General features: G+C 43.5%; 1 protein-coding gene and 1 long non-coding RNA gene across 8 annotated transcripts in view; both read right to left on the bottom strand.

The window, feature by feature from the left end:
- The window catches only part of PDHX (pyruvate dehydrogenase complex component X), a 179,739-nt gene that overhangs the window by 77,109 nt on the left and 76,299 nt on the right, over positions 1–26,331 (bottom strand). The gene's annotated exons all lie outside the window — the stretch shown is intronic.
- LOC138916559 (uncharacterized) lies at positions 16,821–22,175 on the bottom strand. Of its 2 annotated transcripts, none has more exons than XR_011423823.1 (2): positions 21,976–22,175; positions 16,821–18,966 (listed from the first exon to the last, which is right to left on the bottom strand). It is a non-coding gene; the product is annotated as an uncharacterized lncRNA (long non-coding RNA). The 2 variants fall into 2 exon arrangements; XR_011423824.1 differs by having other exon boundaries at positions 16,821–18,941; positions 21,976–22,169.

Here is a 26,331-nt window from a genome sequence, read left to right as displayed (position 1 = left end):
TGATCGAAGGAGGCCTGACTTCTGTTTGAAGCCAGCTCTTCCACTTACCAGCTGCGCCGGGTGAGGGCAGGCAGCTTCCTCAGGCCCTCACCTTCCTCCTGGCAAATGGGAAGCATGAGCTAAATAGTGCCTTCCAGCTTTAGACAGGAATGGTCCACTTCAAGAGGCCAAGTGTACGCACGTGCACACACACACAGCCCTGGGGTGAGGCTGCGAGCGGCCGGGAAGGGGCCGAGGAACGCTACCCTGCCGTGCACCCTCCCTGAAGCTGCCACCGGCCAGCAGACGTCCTCCAACCCACAGCTGTTGAAACGGTCCCCAGGGAGTTGGGCCTAATTCCTGTTTCCTAACATCCTGCATGTGGGGCCCAGCAGAACTGATAACGGGGTACTTCCCCCGAACTACTAATTACGAACTGAAAGGGGAAAACCGTGCTACCCGAGGACTTAGGCAGGATGGGTAACCCCGGCAGGCCGTGAGCAACACGGCTGAGGGGACAGACAGGCACAGCTCGAGAAGGCACAGCGGTGGCCTGGCTAGGATTTGCTTTTTTCCAAGACAAACCATGTCGGCTCTGATTCATCTCCTAGCTATGGCTACATTCCCCTCCTTTACTCACATCATTATTCCCAAGCCTGCGCCCTGCTTCATCGTCAGGGGCTCTGGGAAATCTTTGAGATTATTCAAGCATTCTAAGTGACAGGCATTTATCAGCCTCTCCCCTGAGTGACGTGTTGAGTGTCTTTATGTGCCGGGAACACCACAGTAAACAAGAATGCCCAAATAAGCGAGCCCCCAAATACACGTGTACCACAGTGGGTGACAGAAAGAGAAGCAGAGTGTAGTGCAGAGAGGAGAACAACGGGACGGGGCAAAGGGCAACATACTTGCAGAACGGTTAGAGGAGGTCTCTCTGTGAAGGCGACCTTCCAGCAACGTCCCAGAGGACGACGAGGAGCCAATGTGAGGAAATGCAGGATCAGGTAGGAGGAACACGTAGGATGTGTGGTGTGTATGTGTGTCTGTGTGTATGGTGTGTGTGGCATGTATGTGTGGTCTTCGTTGTGTGTGTGTGTGTGATGTGTGGTGTGTGGGGTGATGTATGTGTGTGTGGTGAGTGTGGTGTGTATGTGATTTGTGTGGTATGTATGATGTGTTTATATGCTGTGAGGTGTGCGGTGGTTGGGGCATGTGTGTGTGTGGGGTGTGTATGAGGGTGTGTGTGGCATGTGTGTGCATGTGGTGTGTGTGGGGTGTGTGTGATGTGTGTGTGTTTCTGCAGTTTGTATGTGGTGTGTGGTGTGTGGGGGTGTGTGGAGTGTGTATGGGGGTGAGTGTGGCTTGTGTGTGTGTGGTGTGTGTTTGTGATGCACGTGTGTTTCTGCGGTTTGTACGTGGTGTGTGGTGTGTGGGGTGTGTATGGGGGTGTGTGTGGTGTGTGGGGTGTGTGTGCTGTGTGTGTGTTTCTGCGGTTTGTATGTGGTGTGTGGGTGTGTATGGGGGTGCGTGGGGTGTGTGTGGTGTGTGGGGTGTATGTGCTGTGTGTGTGTTTCTGCGGTTTGTATGTGGTGTGTGGGGTGTGTATGGGGGTGTGTGTGCTGTGTGGGGTGTGTGTGCTGTGTGTGTGTTTCTGCGGTTTGTATGTAGTGTGTGGGTGTGTATGGGGGTGTGTGTGCTGTGTGGGGTGTGTGTGCTGTGTGTGTGTTTCTGCGGTTTATATGTGGTGTGTGGTGTGTGGGTGTGTATGGGGGTGTGTGTGCTGTGTGTGCTGTGTGGGGTGTGTGTGCTGTGTGTGTGTTTCTGCGGTTTGTATGTGGTGTGTGGGGTGTGTATGGGGGTGTGTGTGCTGTATGTGCTGTGTGTGGGTTTCTGCGGTTTGCATGTGGTGTGGGTGTGTGTGGAGTGTGTGCACGTGCACACACGCGTGGCGGAGTGGGGAAGCGGGAGCTCTTCTGGCAGAGGGAACAGCGCGCTGGTAGAAAGCTCCGCTGACGGAAGGAGCCGAGAGCAGTCCCGGGGGCCAGAGTGAGGGGAGACAACACGAGAGGAGACGGGTGCATCCGGCAGAGGCCAGATCACTCAAACCCCTTTAAAAATCTGATATTTTTCCTAAACCGTTTTTTTTTCTAAATTCAACAGGAAAACATTAAGGCCTTTTAGACAGAGGAATAACAATGCTATTTCCATTTTCTGCTTGTTTTATGGACAAGAAAATAAAAACAGGAATGGCACTTGAAGCAACAGGCCAGGTGGGAGACTTGCTTCAGTGAAGGATGGTGAGGACCTGGACGGAGTCAGCGGCTCCCAGCCCTGCAGGGGCACTTGGCAATGTCTGGAGACATTTTTGATGGTCATGACTGGGGGGTACTACTGGCAGCTGGCGGGTAGAGGCCAGGGACGCTGTGAAACATCCCCAAAATGCACACAACAGCCCCTCACAACAAAGAATATCCAACCCAAAATGTCAATAGCACCAAGGAAGGCAAACCTGGACTAGAGAATGCAAAGGCATTAGATTCCAGACGCATTTTTAAGCTGAAATGACCAGGAATTCCAAAGAGATTAAGTAGAGAGAGTGAGAGGAAAAATAATCCAAAATGGCTTTTAGATTTCCCTCTTGAGTAACAAGTCATGAAAACATGTTGAATGGAAAGATATCAAAATTTCTGTTTAGGAGATAGACTCAATTGCTTAGTTTAAAATTTCACATCAACTATTTACCAACTGTGCATAGCAAGATACACCAGCGCTCTGTGTGTCAGTTTCCCCCGTCTATAAAATGGGGTGACAATGGACTGACTGCAAAGGTATATGATGAGGATGGACGACTCCACCAGGTAAAGTGCTTCCAACATGCTGGCATGTGGTCAGCACTACAGTGTCAGTTACTTTTGTTGCTGTTATTGCTATAGTTGTTAATAATATTATTATCAGAGTCTAGACCTCTTGAGAGCTATCAAGATGGGACACGTGAATCTGGGAGGCATCAGCATAGTGATGGCTATGCCAACATAGATGGCATTTAAAGCTTTGAGACGAGTGTGAAGCTAGAGAAAATGTCCAGGACTGAACCTGCAGTAATTGATTGTTAGGATACGGATGTTGAGGGCATGAGGAGAAACCGGCCAAGGAGACCGAGAAGTATCAGACAATGATGTAAGAGGAAGTCAAGAAGGAAAGCCTCTCAAGGAGGGGATGCTCAACTAGGTTGATTAAGAAGAGGATAGCAAAGTACCTCTTGAATTTCAAGGTCACTGGGAACTTTGACAAAGACAACCTCAGTCAAGAAGTGGAGACGGAAGCCAGTCTGGAACGAGTTGAAGACTGAATGGGAGACGAGGTAGGAGAGTATTGGCTAAGAAGAGCGAACTGTGGAAGATGGTTAAGTTAATGAAGGATGGGATTTTTTTAAATTTTTGCTTTATTTTTAAGATAAATATGACTACACTGGTGGGAATAACATGGTGGAAGAGGAAACACTCGCAATCTAGGAGGGAAAAGAGATAGGTCAATGATCAAAGTCCTGGAGAGGATGTGAGGAGACAGGGCAGAGCGGCCTCTGGTTAGATGAGAGATGCTTTGAGCTTTGACACGGGGCGCTAGCAGAAGATGAACACCGTGGAGTCAGGTCTGCAGCTTTTATGTTAGGAAATGAAGGCAGTACACGTCTGGTCATCTTTATTTTCTTCATGAAGGACGGGGGGCGGGACCGGCAGAGGTAAGTAGAGGAAGAGTGTGTTTTGAGAACGAAATAGTCACCTCGGAACTGGGAAGGCTTCTAGAGAAAAGTGGTAGGATTACTAGACATCTTTTGAGACTTGTGATCATGAATTTTAAGTGAAACCCGTGAACTTCCTTCTTTGATTTTCTCCTGCAATATCTCAGTTGTTCAGATATAAGTGTAGAAAAGTAGAAGGTAGGATGTCAGATTCACTGAGCAGTTGGAGTTTTGCCAGGTGAATAGGACAGTGGACGAGGGTATTTGCAAGAGTGACTATAATGGTGGGCCACGAAATCTAAGCTGGGATCAGGCAGGATGTGAAGACAGCAGAGAGCTCATGTGTGGGGAGAGAGTGGTGTGGCGACAAAGGATTTGCCTCTGAGTTCTAGGAGATGATAGAGGAGGTGAGACGAAGATAGGAGGTGACGGCCAGAGAGAGGGGTGTTGACATCTAGCTTCCAAAGGTGGTATACTTTCTGGTGATGACAGTGTCCCAGGCCTGAATAGACAAGCGAGTGGCTGACGTGGAGTGGAGGGGTGGTGATCAGACATGAGGGAATCAAGGAATTAAGGAACTAAACATCACTGGGTCACTGAGAAGGATAACGGGATTCAACTTTGAGAGGAGGCAGAGGCTTAAGTCCTCAGATAACAAAGTATGACCAGCACAGTGGGCATTGAGGAGGGAGGGAGGGGAGAGAGAGAGTGGTTAGCAAGAGGGCATACATCTTACAAAGACAGGAGGGAACAACAGGACACTTTCTCCCCTCCAGGACCTGAAGTAGAGGGGTGTGAACGAATACAGAGCTTCTGGTGGGGACTGGGAGGTGAGCGGTGGACTCATAGGCTGCCTGGTCCTGCTAGGGCAGCAGGTGGGGTTCAAGAAGAGGTCAGGCCGCCTTCCAGCCCCGTCTCACATGGCAAAGTCTGATACACAACGTGAGGTGCCTGCTTGGAGAAAGTGCCTCCACTCCCACCCCTGCCCCACTTCCAGAGCAGAGGGAGGGTTTCACGAGTTCGCAGACTAAAAAGAAGCATGAGCAAGCTAACTAGGCGGCATGAGCGGTTTAAACAAAAGTGCACACTTAGTGCCAATGTGGGTTAGGCCAAGGCTGCTTTTAGGACCCTTACTGTTTCTGAGAGCATCCTTGGCAGCATTCAGGTTCAAAACGCGGTTTTAAGTTTTGTTTTAAATACCCTAGACTCAAAACACCTTATAGGTATTGTCAGAAAAAAAAAGAAATTGTCCAATTAACACCCCAAAGCTGTTCACAGCAACTGTCCAAGATCAGGGATAGCACTGTAATAATAGTTAACATTTATTTAGTGCTGACCGTGTCCTGGGCACTGTTCTAAGCAATGTTCCTTTGTTATTGCATTTAACGTTCACAAAACCTTTATGGGTTTATCCCATTTTACAGATTGGGAAAATGAGACACTGGAAATACTTGTCCAAGGTTACCAGCTGTGAGGGGTGGAGACGAGATGGTCTGCAGAGCTTGCAGTACTAACCATTTGGCAATACTGCCATATACTGTAAACACCAGTGCATTTACTCTCACTTCGGCGTAAGAGCAGACATCACTGGTCAATCACAGAATAATCCACCGAGCTTGATCCCTAATCCGTTGCTCTGGGAGCTCTCATCGCTGATGAGCGCTGGTACTGGAAATGGAATCTCCCTGCCAGGCCCACCCGAGACCCTCCTCCCTTGCTTGGCTCTTCTCCAACTTTGCCTCTGCCCTGCTCCCAGTTTGGTTTTGCTTTCCCTCTGGCCCTCTACACTTGGCGTATGCTCTTGGTCCCTTTCACGTCTGACTCAGGCTGACTTGCCCCCAGGTCCCTCTGCCCTCTGTGTGCTTCCTCCTCAGCCCCACCCCATCACGAGCTCTCAGTGATTCTGGCGGTGACGATGAGGCACTGAGGTGCAGAGGGAACCTGGCGACACGGGCAGGACAGAAGAGGAAAGGTCTCGGTGCAGAGCCATCCTCGAAGCCTGAGCCCCGAGCCGTCTGTAAGGATTTCTGCGTGAGCAGAGCAGATGCAGAGCTCCAGATGTGGTGTGTGGTCCGAAGCCCCTGCCATTGGAAGTACAGCGCTGAGTTATGCTGTTTGTGTCTTTTAAAATGACCACCACCAACCCCTATTTTAGTCAACTGAATGGTAAACATAAGAACAGTTTTTAATTTTGGAGGAAAACCTTATATATTTGTTGTGCGACAAAGATGCTAATTGGAGGATTGAAAAGTAGTGGATTCTAACTAGCTGTGTAATGCTGGAAAGTCACTTAGCCTCTCTGAGCTGCGGTTGGTAAAGTGTGCCAATTAAATGTACGGCCTCTCTGGCCCCTTTCAGCCCCAGCCATCTGTATCCATGTAGCTGAGCTTCAGAGGCTCTTGTTGTCTGTTTTGCAGGGCCACTGACTGCCAACAGCGTCTCCCCACTTACTCCCAAGAGTCACCAGGAGATGCCCCACATAGACTCGTAGGAGTTCTGTTGGTTTCCACAGGCCACGTGATATCTTTCTTTCCTGGGAGGGCTCTGGCCCCCGTTTTGCCTACTGCTATGGCATGTGGTGATCCCTGAGTTGCTGGCTCTGTGGGGTCTGAAGTCTGTCAACCATCACCACCGCCACGGCCACAGGGTATAAATGTCCTCACGGTGTCAAAGCTCTTTTAGGATTTGTATGCTCTAGTGTTGAAACCTGAAGCAGGACTGCCGGAGTCCACTGCTGACCTCCAAACCCTGGGAAGCGTCGTCAACTCACTGTGGAAACCTCGCAGGCACCACTCAAATTCTCGACTGTAGGTCAGTCTCCTCTCTATTTCCACAAAGAGCAATACGAGTTGACAGAACACCCAAGACCCACAAAATAGAGGACTGCTCTTATCCACCCCTAGAAACCACTATCTGAGAAGGCAGAACAGGCTATACCCAGAGGCCCAGTGAGTCCCAGATCATGCGAGTTAGCTCAGGAGCCCCGCTCACAAAATACACACCAGTTTGACATCAGCTAAGCCTCATCCCGGGCGACAGACCTCAGCCTCACACAAGGACTGAGGGGTGTATTAGAGATGAGCAAGAGTCAAGGAGCGCAAGGACATCCTGCTGGGCCAGTCTCACCGTGAAGACAGAGCATTCGACGCAGGAAGTGCAGACAATGTGGTCAAAATTTTCACTAGGAAGAAAATCCCTTCACCGCACAGAATTTCTCTTTAATTTTTCTTAAGGTGGTAGGTTGCTAATTTAAGCCCTTCACATACTTTCCCAGCAGTAAATTGAATTTACTGTACATCCTTCCAGGTCCGGTGGATTCAAAAAGATGACCTTGAAAATCCCAGCTCCGTTACATACTTACTGGTTGTGTGACGGTGAGCAAAACTGTCAAACCTTCTAGATCTTAGTTCACTTATTTATAAAGTGGGGTTTTTATGAGGATTAAAAAAAATCTATGCAAAACACCTGGTTCAGGATCCCACACAGGATGGGTGTTCAGTCTGTCAGCTTCCTCCCCTCCTAGCAGAGTCATCAGAAGACACCAGCGCCAGTTCTGCTGTCGGACACACAGCACACCCTCCCAAGTGTGAGTGCCGTTCCAGCTCAGCAGACGCCCGTCTGAGGAAAGCCGGTAGAAACCCCCACGGTGCTAGGTTTCTCTCCTGGTAAGCAGCTCGCTTCCCATCACTTTACGTCAGGTGAGCCCCCCAAATGAGTCAGGCTACGTACAGGAGCAAATTTGGGAACCGCACCCAAAACAGAGGCTTCTTGACTTTTCATGAGAAGCTGTCAGTAACACCAAAAACAGAGCTTGCGGGACTCACAGGGAGAAAACCCCGAACTCCCAAGTTACCCCAAGCTACCTCTGAATTCATATGCAAACCCAAGGGCTTAGTTCATTTTTTGTGTGAATTCTATCCACAGCATTTAATGACTGCTGAGTCACTGGACAACATTCAAACCTTGCAAACTTGTGTGTGTGTGGTGGGGAGGGGTACAGCAAGACGGCCCAATCTTAGGTAAACAGGCAATACCAAATTAAATTTAAAATAACACTCCGTTTATTGGTCATTTAGAAGGTGATTATTTACTTTTTGAAAACATCTACCATTTAAAGTCTGACTCTGATTTTCATGAAAATTTTCAAGAATTTATCCGTTGTGTAGAAATGGGCACATCTCTATCCGTCTCAGCCGTTCCGGGTGCAGCTGCAGCAGGGCAGAGAAGAAAGCGCGTGGAGTCACAGTGAGAAGACTCGAGCGCTGGTTCTGCCCCTGCCCTTTGCTGAGGTCATAGGTGAAGCAAAAAGTCGCCCTTGAGATATAAACACCCCAGGCCTGTACCAAGCAGGTGTGGTGGCTGAATTTACACTACGTGTGTTGTGTGGAAATCATCTCCAAGGAATTAACGTTAAAACCAACATAGAACCACTGAAGCCCTGGAAGCAGAAACTAAAACAAAACATTTCTTTACAAACTCTTCCAAAATCCAGGGTGCCTGGGCCTCCTGCTGAAGATAAGCTCACAACATCAGAAGAAGCAAATTAATAAATTATGTGAGTAAATGCACTACCATAAGAGAGAGTCATGAGGCACTGTAAACCAGAAAGCTAGCATCCTAGGATCTAAAAGACACAACAAAATAAGTATGTTTCCAGCAATTAGGGAGTTTTAAAAGAGGGCAGAAGGAGGAAAGAAGACTCATAGTGAAAGAAGAGGATAGTACAGCGAAAGAAAAGACAGACTTGAAAAAGAACCAAAAGGAAATGCATCAATAAAATAAAGAACTAATGCGATAGTAGACACAGCTGCTGATAAAATTAGTGAACTGGAAGATAAACTGAGGAAACTATCTATAATATATCACAGAGAACAGATGGCAAACACAAATGAGGAGACAGAAAATATGAGGTTAGATTGAGAAAATCCAGTAGATACAAAATCAGGCTGCCATCTGCCCAACTCTAAAAGCTACCATCCACAAGGAACACAATGGAAAGGATGTTTCTTGGATTTTTATAACATGTCAGCCTTTATTTAATTACAATTCCAGAAGGTGAGAATATGGAAGATGGGGATAAAGTGATAATTTTTAAAAAGATAATAGGTGAGAAATTTTCAAAGTTGAAGAAAGACACAAGTTCTCGGTTTTCAGACAGAAAAAGTACACAAGAGTCCTGGTCAGAATAAATAAAAATAAATGCACACCTAAACAATTTGTGAGGAAAATGAAAAAAACCAATGACAATGAAAAATAAGCAGAAAAAAAGGCGATTACCCAAAAAGTCATGAGCAATCAAAATGACTGAAGGCTTTTTATCAGCAACAGTGCATGCCAGAAAACAATGAAATATCTTTAAAATGCTGAGGCAACAGTTCTGTCAGTTAAAAATTCTAAACCCAGGGGCTGGCCTGGTGGTGTAGTGGTTAAGTTCATGTGCTCCACTTCAGTGGCTTGGGGTTCCCAGGTTCAGACCCCGGGTGCAGACTTACACGCCACTTGTCAAGCCATGCTGTGGCGTCCCACATAGAAACTAGAGGAAGACAGGCACAGATGTTAGCTCAGGGACAATCTTCCTCAAGCAAAAAGGAGAAGATTGGCAACAGATGTTAGCTCAGGGCCAATCTTCCTCACCAAAAAAATAAAAAAAAAAACTAAACCCAGATACATTTTCATTCAACAATAAAGCATCGTTCATTCACACAATGGAAGCTCACAGTGAAGAGAGTATCATAATACATTCTTAAGTTTAAAAAAAAGTACCTTTCTGTTAAGAAGGAGGGAGAGTAAGTATATATCTTTGATTTAGAGTAATAGCATATAAAACACTAGAAGACTACCCAAGGAATGAATATCATTGGTTACCTGTGGAGGAAGGGAAGAATCGAATGGATGAGAATAGGAGTCAGAGGAAAACTTTTTCACTGATAATACCATCGATTATCCCATTAAAATTTTTGTTTGATGGGCAAATTCGTAGAGAGACACAACCAACCAAGACTGATTCATGAAGAAATAGAAAATTTGAACAGACCTGTAACTAGAAAGGAGATTGAACAAGTAACCAAAAACTTCCCAACAAAGAAAAGCCCAGGACCAGATGGCTTCATTGGTGAATTCTACCAAATATTGAGAGAATTAACACTAATTCTCCTCAAACTCTTCCAAAAAATTAAAGAGAAGGGAATACCTCCAAATTCATTCTATGAGGCCAGCATTATTCTGATACCAGAGCTAGACAAAATGCTACAAGAAAAGCAAACTACAGACCAAAGTCCCTGATTAAAATAGATGCAAAAATCCTCAACAAAATATTAGGAAACAGAATTCAATAGCACATTATAAGGATTATACTCTATGACCACGTGGAATTTGTTTTTGGAATGTAAGGATGGTTCAACATACAAAAAGCAATCAGTGTAATTCACCACACTGGCAGAATGAAGGAAAAACCCACAGGATCACCTCACATGATGCAGACATGATGCCTTTGACAAAATTCGATACCCCTTCATGGTAAAGAAAAAACTGTCAACAAAATAGGAATAGAAGGAAACTACCTTAACATAATAAAGGGCATAGATGAAAATCCAACGGCTAACATTATATTAAATTGTAAAAGACTAGAAGCTTTTCCTCCAAGGTCAAGAAGAAGACAAGAATGCTCACTTTTGCTAATTCTATTCAACATTATACAGGAAGACCTAGCCAGAACAACTAGACAAGAAACAGAAATAAAAGGCATCCAAATCGGAAAGGGAGAAGCAAAATTATCTCTGTTTGTAGATGACATGATGTTTTATGGAGAAATCCTAAAGATCACATACACACACCCAACTGTAAGTACTAATAAATAAATTCAGCAAAGTTGCACGACACAAAATCAATACACAAAAATCCGTTGCATTTCTAAGTACTAACAATGGACAAATGGAAAGGGAAATTAGGAGAAACAATCCCATTTACAGTAGCATCAAAAAGAATAAAATGCTTAGGAATAAACTTAACCAAGGAGTCAAAAGACTTGTATGTGGAAAACTACAAAATGTTGCTGAACGAAATTAAAGAAGACACCAAGAAATGGAAAGACATCTAGTGTCCAAGGATTGGAAAACTTAATGTTGTTAAGACGTCAATACTACCCAAAGTGATCTACAGATTCAATGCAATCCCTCTCAAAATTCCAATGGTGTTTTTTTCTAGAAGTAGAAAAATCCATCCTAAAATTCATATAGAATCGCAAGACACCCCAAAGAGCCAAAACAATCTTGAAAAAGAAGCACAGTGCTGGAGCTCTCCCACTTACTGATTTCAAAACTTATTACAAAGCTGCAGGAATCAAAACAACGTGGTGCAGGCGTAAAGACAGATATGTGGAACAATGGAAAACAACAGAGAGCCCAGAAACAAAGACTCACTTACACGGTGAGAGGATTTTCGACAAGGGAGGCCCAGACCATTCGATGGGGGAAAAGACAGTCTTTTCAACAAATAGTGTTGGGAAAACTGGATATCCACACGCAAAAGAATAAAGTTGGACCCTTATCTTACACTATCTACAAAAATTAACTCAAAATGGATCAAACACCTATACATAAGAGCAAAACCTATAAAACTCTTAGAACAAAACATAGGGAAAAGATTCATGACATTGGATTTGGCAATGATTTCTTGGATGTGACATGAAAGGCACAGATGATAAAAGAAAAGCATAGATAAACTGGACTACATCAAAACTAAAAACTTTTGTGCATCAAAGGACACAATCAACAGAGTGAAAAGGCAATCCACAGACTGGGAGAAAATATTTGCAAGTCATATGGCTCATAAAGGATTAATATGCAGAATATACAAAGAACTCCTACAACTTAACAACAAAGAAACAAACAATGCAATTAAAAAATAGGCAGAGGGCTTGAATAGACATTTCTTTAAAGTACACAAATGGCCAATAAGCACATGAAAAGATGCGCAACATTACCAATCATTAGGGAAATACAGATCAAAACCACAGTGAGATACCACTTCACACCCATTAGGATGCTACTATAGAAAACAAAACAAAGAGCCAGCCCTGATGGCCTAGAGATTCCAGTTCAGCGCCCTCTGCTTTGGTCACCCGGGTTCGGGTCCCTGGTGCAGAACTACACCACTCATCTGTCAGTAGCGATACTGTGGTGGCAGCTCACACAGAAGAACTGGAAGGACTTATAACTAGAATAGACATCTATGTACTGGGTCTTTGCGGAGGAAAACCAAAAAAGAGGGAGGAAGATTGCCACAGATAGCTCAGGGTGAATCTTTCCCAGCAAAAACCAAAACAGAAAATGGCAAGTGTTGGCAAGGGTGTGGAGACACTGCAACCCATGTGCACTGTTGATGGGAATGTAAGATGGTGCAGCCCCTATGGAAAACAATATGGCAGTTACTAAAAAATTCAAAAGAGAATTACCGTACGATCTAGCAATTACATTTCTGGGTATATAAGCAAAAGAATTGAAAGCAGAGGCTCAAGGAGATATTTGTATGCTCATATTCATAGACCATTATTCACAACAGTCAAAAGGTAGAAGTAATGTGTCCATGGATAGACGAACTGATAAACAAAATGTGGTCTACACACATAACGGAATATTAGTCAGCCTTCACCTTTAAGACATTATGCTAAGTGAAATAAGCCAGTCACAAAAGGACAAACATTGTACGACTCCACCTACATGAAGCCCCTAGGGTCGTCAAATTCATAGAGACAGAAAGGAGGATGGTGGGTGCCAGGGGCTGGGGAAGGAGAAAATGGGGAGGTGTGTAAGGGGTATGGGGGCCTCAGTTTCCCGTGATGAAATGAGCTCTGGAGATGGGTAGTGGTGATGGGTGGACAACAATGTGAGTGTCCTGGATACCACTGAACTGTGCACTTAAAAATGCTAAGATGGTACATTTTACATCATCTGTATTTGACCGCAATTGAAGAAAAAATTACCAAGTATGCTCCATGGACAAGTTCAAGAGGTAGAGATTAACCCAAAAGGTCAAAGTAAAGTATTTCTACCCAAATGGGAAAAATTTTGTTTGCTTTTATTAAAAACCATTTCACAAAGAACACCTTTGAAAATTTACAACATGGCACAAGAAATAAATGTTAACTGTAGAAAATTCAAAAAGTACAGGCAATCAAAAATAAGAAAGGATGTAAAAAAAATCACCTGTCGTATTGCCACCAAAACGTGTATATCCTTTAAATGTATTTTATATATATACGTGTGTGTATTTATTTATATATACACAAATATATCATATACATATGTATGTGTATATGTATACATATGTGTATATATATCATATAGATATGTATATGTGTAAATGTATGTATATTTATATACGTATGTTACATTCATACAGATAACACAAATTTGATTGAAGATATTACAGATTCTTACCTGCATGCACCAGTCCTGCCACTGTATTTGTAGCCACAGTAACTGGATATCAGCTACACTTATACTGACATCTACATGTACTAAAAGGTAATATTACCAGTGAGAATTGTTATCTGTGGTACAGACAGGGCTGAAAGGACAAGGATGGTCCTTTCACTCTGGGGACCACTTTACACATGAAGGCTGTTTTATCTCCAATACACCTGTCAACACTTTTACGATGAACATTTTCAAATAGTCAGCTGAAATACTTTCAGAGTGAACACTGTATATCCACCACCTAGGTTCTACCACTAATGTTTTATGATACTTATTTTATCACATACATATCTATTCTCTTCTCCATCTATCAATCCACCTTATTTTTGGATGCATTTCAAAACAAATTGCAGATGTCAACACATATCACCCTAAATACTTCAGCATGCATATTAACTTAATAGTTTTTCCTTTTGATACACAATTTAGATACAATGAAATGCACAAATCTTAAGTGCACAGTCATTGAAATTTGACAAATGCATATAGCTGTTTAACCTAAACCTACCAAACTCTAGTACATTGTCGTCACCCCGGGAAGTTCCCTCATGCCCCTTCCCATCGCCCTGCCCTCACTGCCCAGAGGCAACAAGCACTCTGATTCTCTCCCACCACGGTTAGTTTTGCCCTTTGCAGAATTTCATGCAAGTACAGTCAGGCTTCCGCTCAGCATAACTAACGTCTCTGACTCCTGAGCTCAGACAGAAGAGTCTGGGGACAATTGAATTTCTTTCTGGGCTCCAGTGAGGGCAGGACACCCATTTGATGCTGCTGCCACCCCTGCTGGCCACTTCATGTAGCAGATAGTCGTATGTGGGTCTTGCCACAGCCTGTGAGGTTGATGCAAATGCCAGGCCACCAGTCAGTGGGGTCAGAGGAGAGTGGAAATCACAGGCTAGATGTTTACAGACTCTGTGCAGTTAACAGACACCTGCCCACTCCCACTGGAGAGGGTATAGGGAGCTGTTGGAATAGTCTTGTGCAGTGGTCTCGACATTAACTGTAGAGTATAAATCCACAACTGTGTGTTTATCTTACTGTTCGACAACACTTTTATTTGGCAATAAATCCTTTAGGCAATAGGAGCCAAAAAAAAAATTTAACTAAAGTTAAAAGTGTATGTTTAGTGAAAAATTAAATACTAAACTTCTGTGTCTCAAGACAATTGATGAGGAAAGTGTAATGTGCACAAAATATGTTTGGCACTTACTACCCAAGTCTCTTACTACTAAGGGTAATATCCTTTATTTACTAAGGGTGTCATAGCAATGTCACCAACACCTGAAACCAGAAGGCACAAATGCACCATTGAAGAAGCATCAGCACAGACCCAACAGCAAGTGGGTGTTTAAGAAAGAACAGGACCGCAATGGGTGCAGCTACAGGAAAAACGTGTGTTCACAAATCACTTCATGACGCATGGCTTTTCACTTAGATCAGCTGAATATTCTCCTAAACTAACTTTGCTTGTTTTCAAGTTCAAGTTTCTTGTGCACATTTGAAAAGTGAAGTGGTAGTTATTAGCAAATTGGGAACTTTGCACACAGTTAAAAATTGCCAATTTTACATACTGTCACTTGATACTTCAAATGAAAAATCAGTTTCGTTATTTCCTGATATTAGATTGGTTTTTTTAATCCAACTTATGGAGTCCAAGGAAAGCTCTGGAAGTTCATTCTGTCAAAAGTGAAACACTTGACCTTTTTCTGAATGTTTCTGTAAATTCAATTAAAATTTCTAACAATGATGATAAACTTATTTGCTTTTCCCTGGATAATGGAAATGCAAATTTTGATGAAGCACAGCCACATAGCAGAAATAATGTTCTTACTGAATGAAAACAGCCCATTGAGCAAAATTGTACTTAGAATTGGTTGGGTGTACACACAACCCATAATTTTGTACAAACAAGCCACAATATTTTATCAATAAAAATAGAAGCTAGAGTTGTCAAAATTTACTTACATGCACACACACCCACATGGCAACTAAACTAACAAATTTGTGAGGCAGGCTAATGCTGAAATAAAATTACAATCAATCTTGGCATAGTCATATGACCTTTCTCTTTGCTGCCCATAAGCAATCTCATTTTATATATATATACATATACACACACACATATATATTTTAAGATTAGCCCTGAGCTAACATCCATGCCCATCCTCCTCTATTTTATATGTGGGATGCCGCCCCAGCATGACTCGATAAGTGGTATGTAGGTCTGCGCCCAGGATCCAAACCAGCGAACCCCGGGCTGCCAAAGCAGAATGCAAGAACGTAACCACTGCACTACCGGGCCGGTCCCTGATTTTCAATACTTTTAAGCCTTCGAATTATTATTTTGTAAATCAACCTAAGTGTCCCACAATGTATTGAACTTTGGGTATTTGGAAATGAGAGTGCTAAAATTTGAATTTCATTTAAAATCAGTTGGAAATCTTTAGTATACAATGAATGGAAAGCTCCCTCATGCAGCTTTTCAAGATTTGGAGAACTGTCATGAATAAAAACAAAGCTTGTAAACAAGAAGACATTGAAATATATTCTTATTAAAGCAAAAATGGAACTAAAGAAATAAGACAATGATCACTCAAATAGTGTCTGAAATTTGATTTGGAAAATGGGTAATTGAGTTTGGAGTATCTCAACATGTAGGAATAATATTTTGATGGGACTTCTACCTGTGAAATATTTAGGCTGGAATATTTAGTTATTTCAATATAAAAAAAACAGAATTGAATATATCCTCCATCTAACAGAAATTGCCCTGATCTTTCCAGATACCTCACCATCTATAAAATCTTTTCTCAATTAAAAATACATTTTTTGGGTTGGCCCAATGGCGTAGTGGTTAAGTTTTTGTGCTCCACTTCAGCAGCCTGAGGTTTGTAGGTTCAGATCCCAGGCGTGGACATACATATTGCTCATCAAGCCATGCTGTGGTGGCATCCCACATACAAAATAGAGGAAGATTAGCACAGATATTAGCCCAGGGCCAGTCTTCCTCAGCAAAAAGAGGAAGATTGGCAACAGATGTTAGCTCAGGGCCAGTCTTCCTCACCAAAACATATATTTTTTGACTTATTTATAAATAAATATATATATATTTTATATATATATTACTATAAGTTATTTGAATATGCCAAGATTTTCAAATTTACTAGCTGTAAATTACAACTTTGAAGCTCTCAGGAATTTTATGAAAAAGAAACCCACAAGAAAATGAAAATATACTGAAAAAAAATTATTCAGAAATGCTAGTGACAGTTTTAGAGTTAAAAATGGCTAAGAATCAATAGGCGGAACATAGAGGATTTTTAGGGCAGTGAAAAGACTGTATGTATGTCCAAACCCATAGAACGCAGAAAATCAAGAATGAACGCTAATATAAACGACAGACTTTGGGTGACAACAATGTGTCAGTGTAGGTTAAACACTTGCAATCCATGTTCCACTCTGGCAGGAGACGTTGATAATGGGGAGGCTGTGCACGTGTGGGGGCAGGAGGTATATGGGAGGCCTCTATAGCCTCTGCTCAATTTTGTTGTGAACCTAAAACTGTTCTAAAAAATAAAATCTATTAAATAATTTGCAAGCACAAAAATATGACGTTGCTAACAGTATAATGACCTGATAAATGAAAAATTTATTCAAGCCAGAGAAATTTTATGATCAATCAAGGTATCACATTAATAAAGTATTATTTTTCATATTGTTTAAAATTTTCACACCCAAAATAATACTTTTCTAAATTTACTTTGTTATCTACACATCACAATCACCTATATTATATTTTATAATAAATGATTTTAAAGGAAAAAATGGCTAAGAAGTTGATTAAAGAACATGTACCGAGAATATTTATTCTTATTATGTTATTTTAATGGTTGTATAATCAATATATAGACATTTTAAACTGATTGCATTAATGTACATGGATATGTGTTTTCAGTTTATGAGAAATAATTTTTGGAAAATCTTTGACTAGAACAAGAGTTTTTGTCATTCCATCAATGTAACAACACTTTCTCAGTCAACTAATATTTCAAAAATATATAACAAATTAGTTTAGCATTCTTTTCTGTTCCCAAAAGTGTGCTGTCACCTTGAGGGCCCCTAAAAGAATCCCGCGTGTTCTGAACACAGCTTTAAAATGGGAGTAACCAAGGCAATTCTGAAGGAAGACGCTTGAAAAAGGACAACTCACATAAAATGCCCAGCATAACGCAGAGAAAATAGTCAGTCAGTCCCATCGACTCAGTTCCCCTGTTTGTAAAAGGCAAGAGTTGGTCCTCAACCAGATCCCACAAACCAGGGGAGGGAGTCACCCGCACACAGTGCTTTAAACACACACTGAGCCCAAATCTCCATGAGTGACACCCAGAAATCTGCACTGTAAAAGGCTTCGGGCAGATTCTGATGGGCAGCCAAGCTGGAGCCTGCTGGGCCGGCTGACTGCTGCCTCTCTCCTTTGAGTGACCTTCTGTACATCCACAGACGTCTGCTCTACCACATTGTAGAGAACCGGGACACGGCTGCCATTCCAGGACACTCTGAGCATCTGCTCCATGCGGGACATCACTCTCGAGTATGCGTCCTGCCCTCACGGTGCTGTGTGGCGAGAGGGCTTGCCTGCAGACTGCTTCCCCTTCCTCACGCAGCTTCCGCTCATCAAGGCCTTCCCTGGGGAGGAGGAAATCTTGCTCTTCACTCACGAAGCGAGCAACGAAGCTCCAGACCTTCCATCACCAGACATGGTCCAGTTGCAGCAGGTAGGTGCATATTCATTTCTTTTTCTTTTTTTCTTGACCCTTAAACATGTATTGTATTTTTTTCTCCTGTAAACTAGTTACGTACGCTTGACACAGAGAACATTGAAAAGACAGGAAAGTAAAAAAGTCAAATAAAATAAAAATCACCTAAAATATTGCCTTCAAGAGAAAGGTAATCACCGAGAATATGCTGGTTTGTATATTCTTCTAGTCTCGTTTAATTGCATTTTGTATAGATTTTTTTAAACAGAAGTGGAATTAAATTGTATATATGGCTTTGATTTCCTAAAAAATTAGTATTGTGATCATGTGCAGGGGGCGTTTCTTAAACTGCTCTATCACTACTTTTCCTGGAGATTAAAGTCTCAACGTAGATTTTTTAATTTAGCAGAGGGAGAGTCTCGATGTCTCATTAAAAACTTGGATGCACTCCCTCTGTCACAGCTTATCTGCATAAGTAGTTTTCTTAAAATCAACGGCTCCCACTAACGAGACACAGACATTAACGCCCCACAGCCAAATACATTACGATAGAAACGGTGCCTCCTTCCTGACGTGCTGCACACATGTTGGCTGAGATGTATCAGCTGCTCTGAAGTGCACGATTAGAAAATTAAATTTCATCTATAATTTCCATAAACCAAAAGTCAAAAGCAAAGCACAGCCATCTGTGTCACATTTGAACTTGGAAGTAAGTGTAAATAAGACAGGCCTTGCTTTAAACAAAAGCTGCTGGAATCTGGAAGAGTCTTCTTCTAGCAGAGGATTGCCTGTGAGGTCCACTCCAAAAACACTGACCACTGGGGACAGCTAGTCTCATAATTTTGAGTGTTTAAAGTGCAGCAATTCCAGTTCATGAGCACTAATATAATTTGTGAAAACAATACACCCGAAATTGGCATCAGACTGAAACTTCTTGAGATCTCTCTTCTACTGGAGCGTACGGTTGGCTGACTGCTCTCGGTCATTAAGCTGGAAGAGGCACAGCAGGAGAACACTTTGAGGAGCAGAGCAGAGAGAACCAGGAGATTTAATTATTTCTCATATTTCTCTTTCCTTGCTAGTTAACTAGCAAACATTTCTTTCTCTACCCTATCTCTTTCTTGAGGTCATTCCAGCAATTATCTGCCCTACAGTTTATGCAAAGCTACCTGAATAATTCATAATGCAGATGTTTGCAGCTGTCTTCCATTCCCCTTTGCCCAAGAATAATTAACAACGAAAGATTTTTCAAACATACAGAAAAATACAGAGGTAACTAAAAGCACCCAGATTTAACAGAGGTTAAGACTTTACCGTACATGCTTTTAATATATTGTAATAAAGCTCTTTAGTCATCACTGCTATATTTACAAGAATATTTGGCCTTCTGCTATAACGTGGCTTATGAACACATCCTTGTATGTAAGTCTCTTACATATTTCTCTGAAGTGGCTGCATAGCTGTCAGCTCCATGGTCTCTGCTGTTCCAAAACGGGGCCCTCCGCAGGGTGGGCAATGAGAACAAGTGGTGTAGGGGTTGCAGCATGGCTTTGGGGCCATACAGAAGCGAGTTCCAATCCCTGAAGACTAGCTGAGTGAATGTGGGCAAGGGTTTGCACCTGGTTTCTCCCTATAAAATGGGGATAATATCTGCCTCGTGGAGGTGTGCAGCACAGCAGGGCATTACGAGAGCACCCAGCACACGGGCAGCGGTGATTATCAGCTTGTGTGTCTGTCGTGTGTGCCCAAGAACCCTCTTAAAGCTTGGGTCCATCTCCAACTGAAGCTGTATCTACCAGGAACCAGCCAACCGCAATCCAGATCATTAACAACTCCTTCCTTGTGGACTCACTAACACACATCACTTTTGTATGTGAGGTCCAATTTAGCCCAATGAAACGGTGGTCTTCTTTTTTTTTTAACAACTGGAGGTAACTTGTTCCCATGCTTCTGATTTCAAAAGAATGATGGAATTTTAGAGAGTTTTATAGCACTCACCTTTATGTGAAGTCAAATTAGCCCATGAGATAAGGGAGCAGTTGGTTATAACCATGAAGCAAGCTCCTCACGACCATGACACTATTTGACTTTATTTCTGTGAGCATCTCCATCTCTTCCTATCCTTAGGTTTATCTATTATTTGTCATTAAAGGAAATTGCCTTTAAAAGATCACATTGTTTAACTCAGTGGTTCTCAACCATGGTTGAGCCTCAAACTCACCTGTGTTAAAAAGAAGTCTATCTATCTGTCTGTCTGTCTATCTATCCATCTATCCATCCATCCATCCATCCGTCCATCCCAAGGCCCCCACTCAAGGCATACTGGAAACTCTGGGACTGCGAGTGGTGGAGGTGGATAGGATGAGGGTGGGAGGGGTTAATGTTCCACACAGGTGAGGCTGTTATGTCCCCAGGGCTGAGAATCACACTGGGTCAACTGCTTGAAATGGTACCTATCTGGAGAGTAGTTTAGCTTTTGGAATTAATTAGAAGTCTTCTTTTTTCTTCAATAATTTTGTAAGCAGGATACTACGATTCCAAGTCTTCTGTTGCAAATTACGTCTTCCATAGGAATAAAGCATACACATGGTCCATCCAAGCACACTGTAAATCAAAACACATGTGCACAGCTGGAGCAGAAGCATTAGGACCATCTAACCGGATTCCACTGGAACAAGTCTGTGTGACACCATGCTGAAGTAATCGTAAACAACCCGCCTGAAGAAAGCGACATGAAGGACAGCCAAAACACAACAGACACTGGGTTTAACTCAATTTTCTTAAAAAAAAAAAAGTATAATGCACACACTGTATCCTTTTGCCAACCAAAACACAGCAAATGTCAGAAACTGGCATAAGAGTACACTGTTTTCCAGACAAGGAACCCAAACTTTTAATGACCAGCGCTTCCAATATTCACCTTCCTTCTCCCCCTCCTTATTTATTCCCAATAGCTGTATACTCTCTCAAGCTAATCGGGCAGAGAAGTGCATCTGAAGATGGAGACAATTAAGAAACCATGCTTCTCTTATTTATCAGTTTCCATGGCAAGAGCCAAATAAAAGCCAACTGTGTTCCAAGCAACAAGAGCAAAAGAAGCAACATCTCTCTCGGGCAGGCAGACCTGAGGGAAAGTAACGGTTCCAGGGCCCTTCGTGGGCCGATGCTCCGTGCCATTCCCCAGCCGAGGCCACGGCTCTGAATGGGGCTGGCTACAGCTGAAGACACAACCCTAGAGTCAAGATGCTACCCCTAGACGGTGCTAACGTCTCTATTTTCTTTGCGGGCCTTGTTGCTAAGTTTCTCCTTCAACTGAGTTCCAGAAATCAGACAGTGAACTCTGTGAGGCTTTCCAGGCAACCGAGTCAATCACCAGATCAATTAAACCTGAGTAGGGTCAGAACGCTGGCTGACTTCTTGGAACAAACAGGGCCCTAGAATTTGGGCTAGTGAGATACTCAGCAAGTTCTATCCTCAGGACTGAGTCAGCAGGGAAAACGGCCCGGATGGTTGGGTCTTCCAGTGCCTGAAGCAGGCCGCTCCACAGCTGGACCCCTCCTCTGAGAAGTCAGGTCCACCAGGCTGATTAGTAACATAACTCCCCTCCGTGCAACTTCACCCTTGTCACCTCTGTCTTGCATTCAAGTGACTTTGCCCATATAACCTGCAGCAGCTGGCTTTCCCTTTCAATAAAGGCTCCAAATGTCAAATCATTAGTTTCCACAAACCATCCAACCCAATGACAGCCTTCTCCTGATTAACCTCCACGGACTCCCCTCAGAGGAGAGTGGAGAGTGAGGCCTAGAGAGAAGAGGAAAGCACGAGTTTCTAATCATTTGCTTTCATTTTTTTAAAGGGAGGAAATTCTCTCAGTGGACTGATTTAGGGCAAAAATGGTGTCTTGGCTTGGACTTGCCCCTGCGTTCATTCATGTTGGTCCTTTCTATTTAAGTTTTTTATAGTAGGTAGGTTCCCCTCTGCCTAAAAACCCAAGGTAAAAAACCCAATTCTTTAATTTACTCACATCCTGCTATGCTTTCTCAGGGTATTCATTTTCATACCGAGCCTCATCTCCAGCTTCATCTTCCTGTTTGAAGGAAAGGGGGAGACAGGTCTGCTGGAGGTTGTCCCGACCTCAGAGGGAGAGAACTCCAGGTGCCTCTTCCTAGTAGCCAGTACCAGGGCTGCCCTAGGCTATTTCACAACGTCAGCAGGCTCAATTCTAGAAGAACCGACCGCTTACTTCCCAACCTGCCAGGGCTCAGCGAAGCATAAAGAATAAATTAAGTAAATTAACTGACAAAATCTGGTAACTGCCAGTTCCTGAGAATCCGAGAGAGAAACAGGAAGAGGTATCCTGAGCCTTCAGGGGGATGAAGAGACTATCTTGGTGCAACAGATAAAGGAACAAGGAACTCTCCTCCTGTTCTGGGGGTGGCCCTGTGCTGGACTCTGGCTCTAGGAGACCATCCAACCAGCAAGGTTGACAGTTGCCCACAAAAAAGCATAACCCTTGTTCCCTTACAGTGTGAGCCTGTGGACTGGTTTTACTTGAAGGGTAATTTTTCATTCTTTTCTTCCTGTCATGGAAGGTCACACTATGCCTTATCCCAATCTTTAGATCGAGGTTTCGTTACAACGAAATGAACTTTGAGGGTTGTCAAGAAGGAGCCACAAACGGGGGAAGGAGGAAGAGGCAGTAAAGAGGGGCCATAATAATGCCTACTTCGTTTGGTTGACGAGGATAGTTATGATCTTGGGGGAAGGATGGTGGGGATTTTGTGTACGTTGAGACATGACTATAAAATAAAGGTACCCATTTTACTGCCTAGTTGGTGAAGCCAGTATTACTGTGCTGCCATACTGAATACGTACATAAACCACAGGTCTTCTTATTTATTTATTTAGCCCCAGTTGGAGAATCCACTTCCGTCTCCTCCTATGTAGACCCCCTGGGCAACTATGCAGCCACCAGCTACCATCAAAGCAAAGTTGCATGGCCCTCCAAGTACGGGAGCTCTGGCTGGTACCTATTTGTAATTTTGCCCTCTGAAATCCTTATCTCCTTCTGAGTTCACACACTCAGAACTGGCATTATATTCTTAGACTATAAACTTAACGCTTATTCAGAAAGCCTAAGCAAGCAAGACTAATCAATCTAGAAAATGACTTTGGTCAGCTTGGGATCTCTTTGCCACCTACTGACCTGTCCCTGTAGTGATGTGGTTTGGGGTGGGAAATACTCGAATTATACTAGATGAGGGAACCCAAGAGGCCAGGCAAAGAGTGCCACTCTCAAGACTAGTTCAGAGAATAAGCTGGGTCTCCAGGGGTCCTCAAAACAGCCGCTCGGAGGCCCGGACGGCCCTATTCTGATCTCGCAGCCTTAGCCTCCTGGAAAGCATGTGCCTATCTGAGACTGACTGGCCCAGTGAGATCTTTGCAGAGGAAAAGACACGTTTGTTCATTTATAAAATAGGTCTGTTGAGAACCCCCAAACCCAACGACTCTCTATCAGGAAAGTTCTTGCCAGTTCACTACAGAGAGGTAGTGACAAGAATTTATAATGCCACCTTGATTCCAAGCTCATTGCACCAGGCTCCAAGGTCCTGAATTGGGCCTCTTTCCAATGCTTATTTACCATAGAAAAGTTTCACTGAAACATTATCGAGCGTTCAGTTCTGTGCCCTTCGGGTTTTTTCCATCATTAATCCTCCCGGAGCAGGGTGGGGCTAAACTGAGAACACCAGAATCTAACTGGTTGCAGGTGTCCTTATTCAACCCAGCACATCCATAAGGTAACCCCGCATTTCGGGGGAGACACAAGGGTGCTCTGTGATACAGCTTCAGGCTGCTAGTGGTCACCATCACCAACTTGGAAAGAGCTCTATACACTGATACTCCCAGAGACCTTACCAACCTAATGGCCATGTGGCACCCCTGCTATCGTACAGCATGAAATACTTTTCTTTCCCTTGAGCTAGAAGCCCACCGTGGAAGCCAGCTGTAGACTCTTTGCTACCATGTCGCTGATTTACCTACTGTACTTTCTAACCTAGGGGAGCTATGAATCATCCTTAACTTTTCAGCTAACAAAAACACGTTCCTTTTGACACAATCTCTTCTTTATCCAGATTTATTTGTCCTGAACATTCTTAGGGCATTATTTCTTACTGAAGACAGTTCTCCCTCGATGTTTGTTTAATAATAATTTTTAACTCAAGCTCTTCCTGACAAGTACGCCTGACCTTTCTCAAGGCTTTATATTCCCAGGACTACCTGAGTCACATGTTGACATATTTCCAGCCTTCATCAATCACAGGCAGGTGGCATATTTTCCTGACTCTTTTCTCTCCCAGGGGTCACTGAATAGTGTTAAAATTCGGATTTCTTTCGGAGGTGAGCTCAGAGACAACCTCTTATCTTTTCTTGCCTCTCTTCATATTCATTAGTTTTAATTCCCAGGTAATGCACCAGATCATTTATTCACTCAAACACTAGTTGAGGAATTACCACGTGTCGGGCACTTTGCTGGGTGCTGGAGATAGAGAGCTGAAGAAAGGGTCTGCTCTTAGGAAGCTCACAATATGGTGAACGAGATAAGAAAGGTCAGGATCAGACAAAGCAGGAAGTGCTCTAAGGAAAGAGCCACAAGGCATTTAAAGGCGTGCAGAGGAATGCTTGACCCAACCTGGAAGATCCCAGAAAAACCCATCCAAGAGCCAAGAAGAAGTGATGCTTCATCTGAACTTAACTTTAAAGGACAAGTAGCAGTCATTTCGGGCGAGCACAAACAACAGGCGGATGGATGTGGATGCAGCAGAGGGACATAACTAAAGGAAAGGCTAGGGAGTCCTGGCCAGATCAGGAAGGGCTCTGTCCCTTGGGCTAAGGAATCTGAACTTTATCTTAAAGTAGAGAGGAGCCCCCAAAGTGCCAAGACAGCAGAATTGCAGTGTAGAATGGTATCACGAATGAAGGATAAAATCTCTGCCAAGTTCATAAAATGGGCATGATTCTGTGTCCCCATTTGCTTCATCTGACATTGCTCCTAGGCCCCAGTGACAGCACACAGAGTGTGGGGAGACGAGTCAGGGCTTCGCACCAATTCACAGCGCCAGTCTCTCTCCAGACTCACGGCAATAACCTTCTCCAAGCTCTCAGAGCTGTGCCTGTTCTGTACCATAGTCTGCCGAGGGGTACAGGAGAGTGATTGTCCTGGAAGCCTTCCTGGAACAGGATGTCTCTGCATAAGGTCATGAAATGAGCGATCCAGGCAGCACGCGTCAGTGAGAAGACAGTGTGTGCGCAGAGACAGAGACACAAGTCAGCAAGCCCCACGCGTGACGCGTCAAATACAGAGGGGTGGGGAAGCGGTGGGAAATGTGGTGAAAGAGATCAGAAGACCTGTTGGCTCTCTCTGTTCCATGAGAATGTCGCTGCACAGAATACTGACACATCCCCATGCTGGAGAAGCTAAAGTAGAAAGAAATAGAGTGAACTGTCTCAGAACAAACGAGATGGCAGCAATTAATAAAACAAATCACACGGGCTTGCTCGCTTGTTTCCAATCTCTGTTCTCCATGCCCAAGAGCAGCCTGCCCGTCATATCGAGTTAGACATTCTCCCTGCGAAACCATGCATTCACATAGCTGAAGGAAGCTTCGGATGGAAATGTCATTGTTTTAAAAGAAAAAAGCTCCAGTAAGGCCCTGACCGCCTCCCACCGTGACTCACAGCAGCAGCAGAGCTCACGTGCGCTAGGGTACTTCCGGCTCACCTAGGACTCGAAACTGCTCAGGGAAACAACCTGACTCCTGATGATCCCTCAACAATTCTTTGCACTTTCTTCTCTGGACACTGGCTTTTTAAATTTTCCAGGAGGAATTGTGGATAAAGCTAATTAATAAATAACAGAATTTTATGAGCGTATGGAAGTTTAGGTTTATCTGATTTCATGCACACCGGCCTCCCTGCTCCACAATCCATAATTTTTTCCCTCATATATATGTTCTTGATGGATTTTTCAAGAATTTAAAAGAAAAGTTTAAACTTTCACTCCAGCTGAGGTTCCTCAGTTTTCATTAATGTCACTGGCCAGGATGCATTGCAGGGACAAAAGCAGTTGCAAGATTGCCGGCTCAGTCACGCTGCCTGCAAGTGAGTCTCAGCCTAGCAAAGAATAAAAAGGTTTGTGTGCCGCTGCTGTCCCCAGACACACCACTATGCTAGTCTGTAACGCCCTCGGTTCCTCCCATTGGGTCACATTTCCTAATACAGCCATAAGGAGACAGGGCTGGATACTGCATGACGAACGCAGGTTCAGTGTGTTTAATGCGACAGGTGTATTTCTACAAACATCTACATAAATGAGGATTTT

The sequence above is a fragment of the Equus caballus genome, chromosome 12, assembly GCF_041296265.1.
Source record: "Equus caballus isolate H_3958 breed thoroughbred chromosome 12, TB-T2T, whole genome shotgun sequence".
Lineage (NCBI taxonomy): Eukaryota > Metazoa > Chordata > Mammalia > Perissodactyla > Equidae > Equus > Equus caballus.
This window is presented reverse-complemented; position numbering and strand designations above follow the sequence as displayed.